General features: G+C 33.4%; 1 pseudogene; it reads left to right on the forward strand.

Annotated features, from left to right (window-relative positions):
• The first annotated feature begins 6,166 nt into the window (after window positions 1-6,166).
• On the forward strand, window positions 6,167-10,601 carry LOC145685548 (larval cuticle protein A3A pseudogene; annotated as a pseudogene).
• The last annotated feature ends 518 nt before the right edge of the window (window positions 10,602-11,119 follow it).

Below are 11,119 nucleotides of genomic sequence, written 5' to 3' on the forward strand. Positions count from 1 at the left end.
AGGTATCGGGATTCATCAGACAATGCATCGCTCTGCCACTGCGCCAAGGTCCTTTGGCGATTGCAATGTGTTCATTTCATTCGTAGTTGCCAATGTGTGGTGTTGACATTTGCACATGATGTGTCGTCGGCTGCGGATGCCCATCATTAGGAGTGTTCGGTGCATTGTTTGTTCAGACACACTTGTACTTTGCCCAGCATTAAAGTCTGATGTTAGTTCCGTCACAGTTCGCTGCCTGGCCTGTTTTACCAGTCTGCCTAACTTACGACGTCCGACATCTGTATTGAAGTGTGGCGCACAACTCCTCGACGTTTGGAAGTTGTTTCCCCTTGGTATCGCAACTTGTTGAAGGCACTCACCACAGCACTATTCGAACACCCAACAAATCCTGCAGTTCCAAAATAATGGTGCCGAGTCTTCGGGTCATTACAATCTGCTCTCATTCAAACTAAAATAGATTGCACGCCTTTCCCATTCTACACACGGCCAGCACTCGCACTGATACTGCATGACTGTACGTGTGTCTGACTAGCAGGCAGACAACAGACATTGTATTTAAAATGTAGGAAATTTTCAACATTCCTACTAACTTTAAGGAAATTTCACAAGTTATGGCAAGAAGCAACTGACTTCGACAAGACAAGAATAGTTGATGAGGCAATCATTTTTCAGGTTTTTGACATGTGCGGCTTTGACGTCAACAAATATTTCATGCCTTGTTTGGTGCTAATCAGTCACGCTTCCACTTTCTTTTCTAACTTTTTCCAATTCACGATAATTAACAATACATGGCGCAGTTCGAATACATGTCCACTTTTTCATTCAATCCAACTCAAGCCTTTTCAGATACTATATAGTTGTATTTACTTACGAAGAGTTAATTGCATACATATACTTTCTTCAAAATAATATTAAAAATAATATTAAAGATTTTCGGGACATTCGAGTCGAGTCGAGATGTTTACGTTCAGTATCTACTCGATATTGGAGTCAAGAAATAAATTTGTCTCGACTCGTCTCGAATTTTACAAAATGTGCCTAGACTCGAATTTCTACTCGAATTCCAGTCGAGTTGAGTTGAGATTCGAGACATGTCTCGACTCGTGCGCATCAATACTTATAAAACTTAAATTGAAATGGTGCACATGTTCTAAAAAGTTGATTTCAATTGGATCCTAATCACTAATCAATTATGACAGAAAATACTGTTTACCATTTTTAATCAAAATGACGAACAACACTGACATTGCTATAAGTTATTTCATCTATCTGTATACATTCTGCAATTTGATTTTCATATAACAATTATTATCCGAGTTACGGGATATACAATAGTGAATATTTATGATATTATGATAACCACCATTTTGGTTTAAGAACCCATAGAGAATGATAATTGTCACAATGGCATAATTAGGCCCAGCAGGGAACCGAGCAGAAGTTGAATTGAGCCTCTAAACACATTAAACTGTAGATTATATAATTATGATTTGCACTTATTCGGGATTCAACTAGTGAGCCCAGGAACACTACCCCGATTGCCCCAGCCTACTCATATCTCTGTTATGTACTTGTGCATATTACGTTATTTTCCAAAGTTCTGGACATATTCTAAAAATTTAATTCAATTCGCACAGTAGACCTGAAAAATGATAGAAAATGCTATTCAGAGTTTTGAATCAAAATAGTGAACAACACGACTGACATTTAAATGTCAAACAAACTTTTAGTATTTATCACAAATTTAGATTTACATATAATCTGAAAGACTTGTTTTCGTACGAAATTAGTCCGGTAGGATAATTAGTTTCTGCAGGACAATTATTAACATTTAATTTTCTAACAATTTTCGTTTTGTTTCAAAGTCATGTTAATGGGACGACATTCATACAAAAGGATTTTAATTTATGTAGCTATCGTGCAAGTTTCGATAAAATTGATTGAGATGCAAAGAAGTTACTCGAAGAGAAAGAAACCTATGCGTTAGTAAATTTGGAAGCTTTTAAGATCGTCACTATGTTTTCAGAAACTGAAAATTTTAAAAAATTAAAACGACAAGCCTACATCGATCCATCTATCTGATCTGACATATCAAAATCGCTTCAAAAGTATAAAAGAAAATCGTGGGGGATCAAATAACAAACACGAGTTATGGGCAGTGAAATCATAAACTTGTTTCCTATTTTCTATCAGAAATTATCAAAGCATTGTCTATTTACGAAAAACAAATTTTAAGGTTTTGTTTATTGCAATTCAAAGAAAGATTATAAAACGCAACTCAAGACAGTTGTTGAAACGGCTACCAAACTTTTAAACCATCACTTCCAATCCCAAGCGCCAGAGCGTTACAAAGGAATGCATGTAAACGCAGGAGATACAAGCGTTCAGGCACTTTGCGCTGTTGCCACACTTCGGACGCCATATAGTCAGTAATTTCAAAGGAAGTATACAAATAAAATATACAAACTTTGTGACTCGAGCGACAAGGTGGTAAACGGCCGAACTAAAAGCAGAATATAGGTTTACAATATGCTATCCATTCGACGTCCGACGAACTTTAAATATCGAAGTTATTACTCGTCGAAGAACATTTTCGGTAAATAAAATATATTATTTTTTCCAACCAACAATCAGAAAAAGCATAATTTTCCATGAAACACACACAGGAAGAAAATTATTGAGGATTGTCATCTGGCGTCCGGTATACGGACGTCATATGTACCTGGACGCCACATGTAATGCAATCTTCGTAATGTACGGACGCACTATAGTAGCAAAACTAAATATATATATATATATATATATATATATATATATATATATATATATATATATATATATATATATATATGTATATATATATATATGTATATGTATGTAACTTTTTATTCTTTGAACAATTACTTTGTTTAAATTAGATTCATTTCTGTTCCTTCTGGTTTGATTTGTACATATGAAGTTTTGAGGAAAAATATTTTTTTCTGAAAAATTATTTGTTTACCAAAAGGTCTCTGCATAGATATTCTGGAGTTTTCTAATAAATTGCTAAAATAAGTGCAACTGTTTGAGAAAGTTACTCGTAATAATACTAGGAAGAGTATTAACATTTATTTGCATTTTTGAATGGGTACGTCTGAATTTTCTATGAATTTAAATTCAAAATTATAGTATTTGGCATCGCTAAACTAAGACCTATTTGTCAGTGTCTGTCTGTTCTCTGATTGAAATTGATGTTCTTCATTCGATTCATAAAACATTTCTTTTATTTTTCTCTCGTTTGGATATCTTTATAAAGTCTTGAGTCTATTGCTATAGCGACCAAGTGAGGAAGATTGGCAGAGCTGGTAAATTACTTGCTTCGTTTCTTTCTTTATGGTATTAGATTATACGAAGAGGGGGAGACACTAACAACGAAAATTCATAGTAAAGAATAAGGATAAAACATATAGCTATTGATTTTGTTTCGGCTTCATTTAAGTAAAATCGTTCTTAAATACCTCTGGGATTTCACATTCTTATGGTTCTTGCATAATGTATGTGGCTTCTCATGGTACATAAAGCCAAGCTGAATTATTAATAGAGTGTTATAAAATACATATGATATTAGAATGATTTCCAACTAATATGAAAAAAAAACATTTGTCAGATGCTTGTATATATTTCAAATTAAATTTTACAAACATAATTTCCATGTAATTTAGCCAAGGAGACCAATTACTCGGAGACCTTGTCCAGCATAACCCCATGGTCCATATCCACCACGCACGAGTCCTGTTACGCCAAGTCCTGAACCAACGACACCAAGACCACCAAGTCCATACCCACTCAGTCCGGTGACACCTAGACCAGCTCCACCAACTCCAATGCCACCGAGTCCTACCCCATTAAGTCCAATACCGCTAAGTCCAGTAGCACCAAGACCATATCCACCAATAGTGCCAACTACAGGAACTGTACGCAGTGAAATTCTGTTATTATTCTGGCTGCTTATTCCGGTTCCAAGAAGTACGCCTAGAAGTATATTAGATAAAAAATTCATTACGGCATAATACGATTAAAACTATAAATTGTCCCAACAGTTTATATTATGGAACTAAAATTGATTAATATAGATTAAATACTTACAATTCTATATTTTTCCTTATATATTAATGTAAAGGAAGAATTGAGGATGAAAATGTAACAGAATACGTTTTCAGGAAGTTTTATCGTTCTGATAGCTTCGAAAACCTTTGGAAGAAGACTTGACTGTGATCAAATAATGAGTCCGCCTTAAGTTATACGAAACTAGCACTGATTTGTTCAGGGTTCATTACTTTACACTACGTAATCTATGAGCAAAATATGTAAACAGACTCGAATTGTTTCACAGTATTTATTTAGTGCACCAGATGTTTTAATAAGTTCAGAGTTCTTGAAAGCAGTTTATAGTCAATATACTCCACACTTATTTATTTTTACAAAAGACAAGAATGAAGTATGTATGAAAACAATGAGATCAAAACTAATTATCGTAATATAATTTGAGGTATCAGCAAATATTAACCCTGACACTTCTTTATTGTACTTCTTTGATAAATTCAGTAATGACACACATTCACTTAATCGTGCCAGACGAATTTAGTTCTAGAACAATTTTCTAGTTTCTTCCCCGCTAAGTGGACTGTTCTTTAATGTGTAATGTGTAAATATGTGTACGTCATACGTATCCAGTTTGAGTGTATATTCAGCTCCTGCTGCTGCTTCATATGTCCAAGCCAACTACAGCCTTACCCATAAATATTTGAATGTAACAAACGGCATTTTTCTATCAAGGAGCAGTGTCATATGTGCACCATCGGAAAGAGTTTTGCTTATTTGACGTTATATTTTCTAATCTAATTTTGAAACAGGAGATGGTAATAAAAATAGTCCATTTCTGGTTTTGTTATGGATTTTTTATGGGACGCTTAGTTGATTGCAGGAAAACGGTTGTTGTTCTATATTATCATTCTTACTTTAAGGCGACCAAGATATTTTATCGTAACTAGTAATTTACTAATACTATGTGAGTGATACAAAATGATGTTCCTAATTAAATGTACCGTATTGTTTTAAACTCTCTCATCGCACGACAATGCAAATGTTATTTTTCTACTTTCATTTGACTCAAGTAGCAAAGAATGACTCTCGTAATGTAATAGATTCACTACATTTTAAAAGCATTTTAATATAGTTTTGTTTTTTGATATTATGCCATTTAGAGCTTTAATTTATATAACATTATCCATACATACCGTGGCAAGTACTGGCTACCATCAGAAGGGCAAAGATAAGTGTTGAAGTCATCTGCAATATAAAAGTTTTGTTTATGCATTTGTTATACATAAGCTTTTCCAAAATAAATTTATTAGCCTTCAAAACACATAAAGTAATAATTTATGCCAAACTATATTTAAACTAAAGAGATCTTTCACATATAAAACATGTCACATATTTAATAAGCGTGTTTCGTTTCACAATGAGAAACGATAGCAGCCATACAAACTAGGGAAATTCAATACGGTTACCTCCCTTTTCGTCCAAAGGTCATTTCGTCCAAAGACACTTAGTCCAAACACATTTGATCTAGGGACATTTGGTCCAAAGTACAATTCGTCCAAGAGATATTTCGTCCAAAAGACAATTGGACCAAATGATATTTCCCCCAAAGACATTTGGCCCAAATAACATTTCGCCCAAAAGACAATTGGTACAAAGGACATTGACATTTCGTCCAAAGAAATTTGGCCCAAATGACATTTCGTCCAAAAGACAATTGGTCCAAATAATATTTCGTCCAAAGATAATTGGTCCAATGGACATTTCGTTCAAAAACATTTGGTCGATAGGACATTTCGTCCAAAATGCAACTGGTCCAAGGGATATTTCGTCCAGGGATGTTTAGTTCAAAGTACATTTCGTCCAAAGGACATTGGAGTCCGGTATCGCTTGGGGGTCTGGGGTTTGTTTCTATAAGAAAAGTAAAAATGTGATGCCTATAACATTATGACTCAGTAGTTTCTTATTTTTAAAGGAAATTTGAAATAGAGATTTATTCCGCAATTTTCATTTCGATAGAACAAATATATGCTGAGATATTCAGGAAAACGTAAACACCTGAAAACGAAATGGCCGAACAACAGGAATGAGGGAAGTGTTGGAGTGTGGGGTATGTAGCTGCAATAACTTCTGAAGTGACATCTAAATTGTTTATGTTGTAAATGAAATAGTTTTAAAATAAGTACTGGTAACTAAAATTAATGAAGTTTAAATTTGAGTAAATTTAAATATTAGGTATTCAAACCCTTGTGTTAGAAAAGTAAAAAATAATATGTTAAGTTTCTTTGAAGAAATACTGACTAGGAATGATTCCATACCGGTACCAAGTATCTTGGAAAATCTATATATCGTCAGAAAGCCCTTCTTATGAGAAGTACGAAACCGTTTTCAAATTACGGTCAAACCCGCAACTTGACCCTATAAGTAGCCGATTTGTTGGTGTTTGTGACCATATGTATGGCATATTCGATAGAATAGAAATCAATGTTAAGGTGTGTCACGCATAAGCGCCTGAGCCCATCATGTTCTTTCTCTGCTCATTGCTAGAACGTGACATGGGGAAGAGTTTGGTAATATCACCTTGCACCCTGACAAATCCATTTAGTCAGTGTTGCCAACGAACTGTACATAAAATGTGTAAGATGGTTTCTGTACCACTGGATGCATATCCATGAAACGTAGCATAAACATCGTTAGTCATTGAAGAAAATATACTGTAGACGTATTCCTCTCCCAAGTTCTCCAGTTTTTCAATGTTGCCAACCAACTGTAAAAATGAGAAGTTGTAAAACAGGTTCCGTACCATGAGACGTTTATACACCGAGCTTGGCAGAAACATACTATAGCAAAAAGACGTTGAGTATTACCGTCTCCCAAACATCGTAGGTTATCAGTGTTTTCAACCATTCTAAAATACATTTTCTCGAAAGGTTGCCTCAGCATATCATAACGAAGCTCCTATGACCAGATGTATGCATGACTCATCCAACCCTTTTTTTTCTACACGAGCTTCTAACCAGTACCGTTCCTTGCTGCATGGTCAACAGACATGTTCCATGATATATGTTCAGCCACATGATCACATTATTAGAAAATATAAAAATACCGCCAAGCTCGTATTTACTTATAGTTCGCTTATTTATATCGTAGTTCACTTATAGAAATTTAATAAAATGTTATAAGTTTTCTGTGTCCATATTTGCAGTTATTTGTACGTATTTTACTTCAGAATGACTTTATAATAATTTCTGTTGTCTAAAATGGTAGAATGTTTTAAACAGTGGCTTTGCCATAATTACGATTACACTATCGACTTAGGTTTCTAATAAAAATTTCTAAATTCACTCGCAAAAGTCAAGAATGAAAAATGAAATTAAATCTGTGAGTTTTACGACTTACGGTTATGCCGATTAGGCTAAACGAGACGGTGATGAAGAGTAATGAATGAGATGGCGGAATGGAGAAAGTGGGAGGAAACGGGATAATGCAGAGAAAACCCACGTACAAGATGTTTGTCCACCACAAAGTTTACTTGGCGGGGGCTGGGATCAAATCCGGGACCCCTAGCACCAGAGGTGAACGCTTTACAACTGAATCGCAAAAGTTAACTAAAAGCTGAAAAAATATAACAAATAAATATTACGCATAACAATAATCATAATTATAAGAATATGTACAAATACGTTACCATGTCGGATGCGATTACTCAGCTTCTTAGAAAATTAAGAAGAGATATGTTGTTTTACCAAATACTTAAGCGTTTATATACGAATATGTCAGGAAATGAACCGACTAATTAAGGAAATTTTCGCTTTCAAATGTTATAAAAATTGTCGTTAACAAGTAAAACCTCATTAAAATAAAATTCTTCCCTTACATTACATTAATTAATTGTTGTAAAATATTAAGAAAAATTTACAATTTTCATTATTATTTTCTGATGTAATAACATTCTAATATTGCTAAGATATATTTGACACTACTATTTGAAAAGAAAGAAAGTAAAGATTTAATAATTAGGGTAGGTAACCAAGAGGCTAAATATTTCCTTCCTAATTGTGGCGAATTATTAGCTTTCTTTCCGCATGAAATCAAATAAAATCTTCTGGAGTGACCGCAGATAGTACAGATCAACAAGTTTTTCGTACGAATTAACTACGAAAAATGAACACTTACACAGTAAGTAAAAATCACAAATATTATATAAATATCGTTGCACTAAACCATATTTTAAAAATATACAGGCAATGTTTAACCTCTTTCAAAAGTGGAGAGTTAAATCTTAAATATTGATTATGTGATTTATTGTATTTGACCCACCAGAAAACATTTTTTTCCTTGAATATATTATACCCCACGCAATGCTTTAAGTTTCATATAAACCACACTTTGTAGGAGGAAAAATCCTCAACATTATGAAACTTTAAAACGCATGCTTAAAATTCATATTAACAAGATAATAATCATAAAAGACTAAAGCCCGTGAAGTATATATTGTGCATATTAAATGTATACATTAAATGAATATCAGGAGGCTTGATTGGTTAAGTAACTGTCATACTAACTTCACCCGTACAGATTCAATGAGAATTTAGTTCTACAGTTCTACTTGCACTTTATAATACAAAGAAATATCTTCTTGGAGAACAAATTATACAACATATTATGTACTATACAATGCAGATCATCACGTAACTCTAGATATAATCATTGACAATGAGTCTTCAATTAAATAATAACAGGGTAACCGTAACTCCATCAGGTCAATGCGACCCAGAACGCAGAGGGCTCCTATCGTACTTAAATGTAAGAAAGAGAAAGTTCAGAGTTATGATTTCTAATTCTATAATAATGCAGAAACAAGGACAAATATTACCCATCAAATCCCTTTACTCTCTTCGGAACGCGTGTATTAGGATTGGATTGGTACCCAGGATTGGTTATAGTCAGCAGTCTCAAAACTATCATAGAAGGTAAAATGAACTAGTGCTCTCAAATTACTTTCTTACTTTCACATAATAGAACATATAAAAGCCATTGTAGTATTGTCCTAATGTTTGTTGATAGTAACTCACAAGGAACACGTATTAGAGCTCAAGTGTACTTCCATTGTTTTGACTACTACGTTTGCATACTAATCGATAAGAAACTATAAGAATATTTTAAGAATTTATATTGTTTCATTCTTTCAGATCATTTTCGCTCTCATTGCTGTTGCGTCTTCTGCTTATGCAGTTGGCATTTTAGGAGGTGTTGGAGGACATGATTATTATGTAAGCTAATACATGTCTCATTAAACAACTATAACTGAATTATAGTTCCAAAATATTAGTATATACAAAACTGTTTCCTGATTTTACCTAACGCAGTATTATGTTATCAGAAAGTTTTTTCACAAAGTAATTATTCAAAAGAACTTTAAAGAAACAATTTCGCTTGATTAAAAGAATGAATTTAGTTGTCAATGTGTTCAAAGTAATAAAATATTAAATAAAAATTAGTATGTATTTATCGCTGATCTTTAGGTTCACATCTAAGAATTAAAAATGTTTCGAAATCTATAAACATTATAATAATAGTTTTAATCAGCGAATGCTCATTATAATATGCTGTTTAAGTACTATCAAATTTGTGTAATAATCCTTGCTAATATCTTACCTTTTAATGCAATATATTAGATTTTATAGTTTCAAGAATGTTTTGTAAGTTATGGTTTTCTTTATAGATGTCTTTAATTTAGATAAACATATACTGTAGCAGATTACTTAGGATTGAACTGTACCAGAGTCAAGTAATTCAATTTAAATATTTGTTTCCATTGATAGCATGGATGTCTAATAATTCATGTTGATACACAAAACTTCTAAGGATTATGTTGTTTCTTAAATGGTTTAGAACTATCCTTTTCTTTATAGATATTTTTAATTTAGATAAACATAAATTGCGCAGTCTGGTTGCAGAAAAACTCTTGTCCATTTATAGAAAATCCCAGATTCCGAGTAAATCTTAAGGATTGATGTGCTTTGTAGAACTGGAAATATTTAAGGATTTTTCACATAAACTCACAGATTTTTCACATAAACTCACAGATTTTTCACATAAACTCACACTTTTTCCGAGTTCTACAAAAGATGCGAGTCCTACATTTTTCTAAGTTTTGTGGGATTTTCTGTAAATGGACTCGAGTCTTTATAACTGGAAGACTCAATTTACCTAGTTATTTATTAGGTAAATGAATCTATGTACAGATGATTCATGCTTAATAACTTTGAATCGTTTAGGCTTACCCGCGGTATCAATTTGGCTACGCAGTGAGTGACGGCCTCACAGGAGACAACAAACAACAGACTGAAGTTCGTGATGGTCCAGTCGTCAGAGGACAATACAGCCTTATTGAACCTGATGGCAGTCGTAGAATTGTTACGTACGGAGCTGATGATATCAATGGATTTAATGCAATTGTGAGAAGAGTTGGTGGCAATCTTCACACTGGAGTCGGAGGTGTCGGATACCTTGGTTAATTGTATTTTTTAAAAATATGTCGTTTGAAATAAAAACAAAGCAGAAGCAAATATATTCCATATCTATAATCCTTCCCTATACTTAAAGAGGGAGTACTGAAATCTGTCATTTGCAAATAAATTGGCTTTTGGAAAACTAAAAGCGTGGAAACCGAAGGCGATGTCTTATCATCATCGAAGGCAAGAGAATACTCACAAGATATCATCTAAAATTTAATGTCCAAATATCTTAGAAAATACTGCACTTAGGAACATGCAGTTTTGTACACGAATGCCAAAGAGCAAATGCAATTCAGATGACTGTCATAACTTTTCATATAATCACATAAATTAATTGTAATATTTACTTTCTTAACGAGGTAATCAATTTTGCAAATAAAGATTCAGAAAGAAAGAAAAATACAATTGCAGACCTCATAGGTTACTACGGGAGACATTCTTTGAAGAACACATGCTAGGAAGGTATGCATTGCGGCAATTTGAGAAGCGAAATTAGTGTTTACCACATCATTTTTTAT

The sequence above is a fragment of the Thermobia domestica genome, chromosome 5, assembly GCF_964235325.1.
Source record: "Thermobia domestica chromosome 5, izTheDome1.hap1.1, whole genome shotgun sequence".
NCBI lineage: Eukaryota > Metazoa > Arthropoda > Insecta > Zygentoma > Lepismatidae > Thermobia > Thermobia domestica.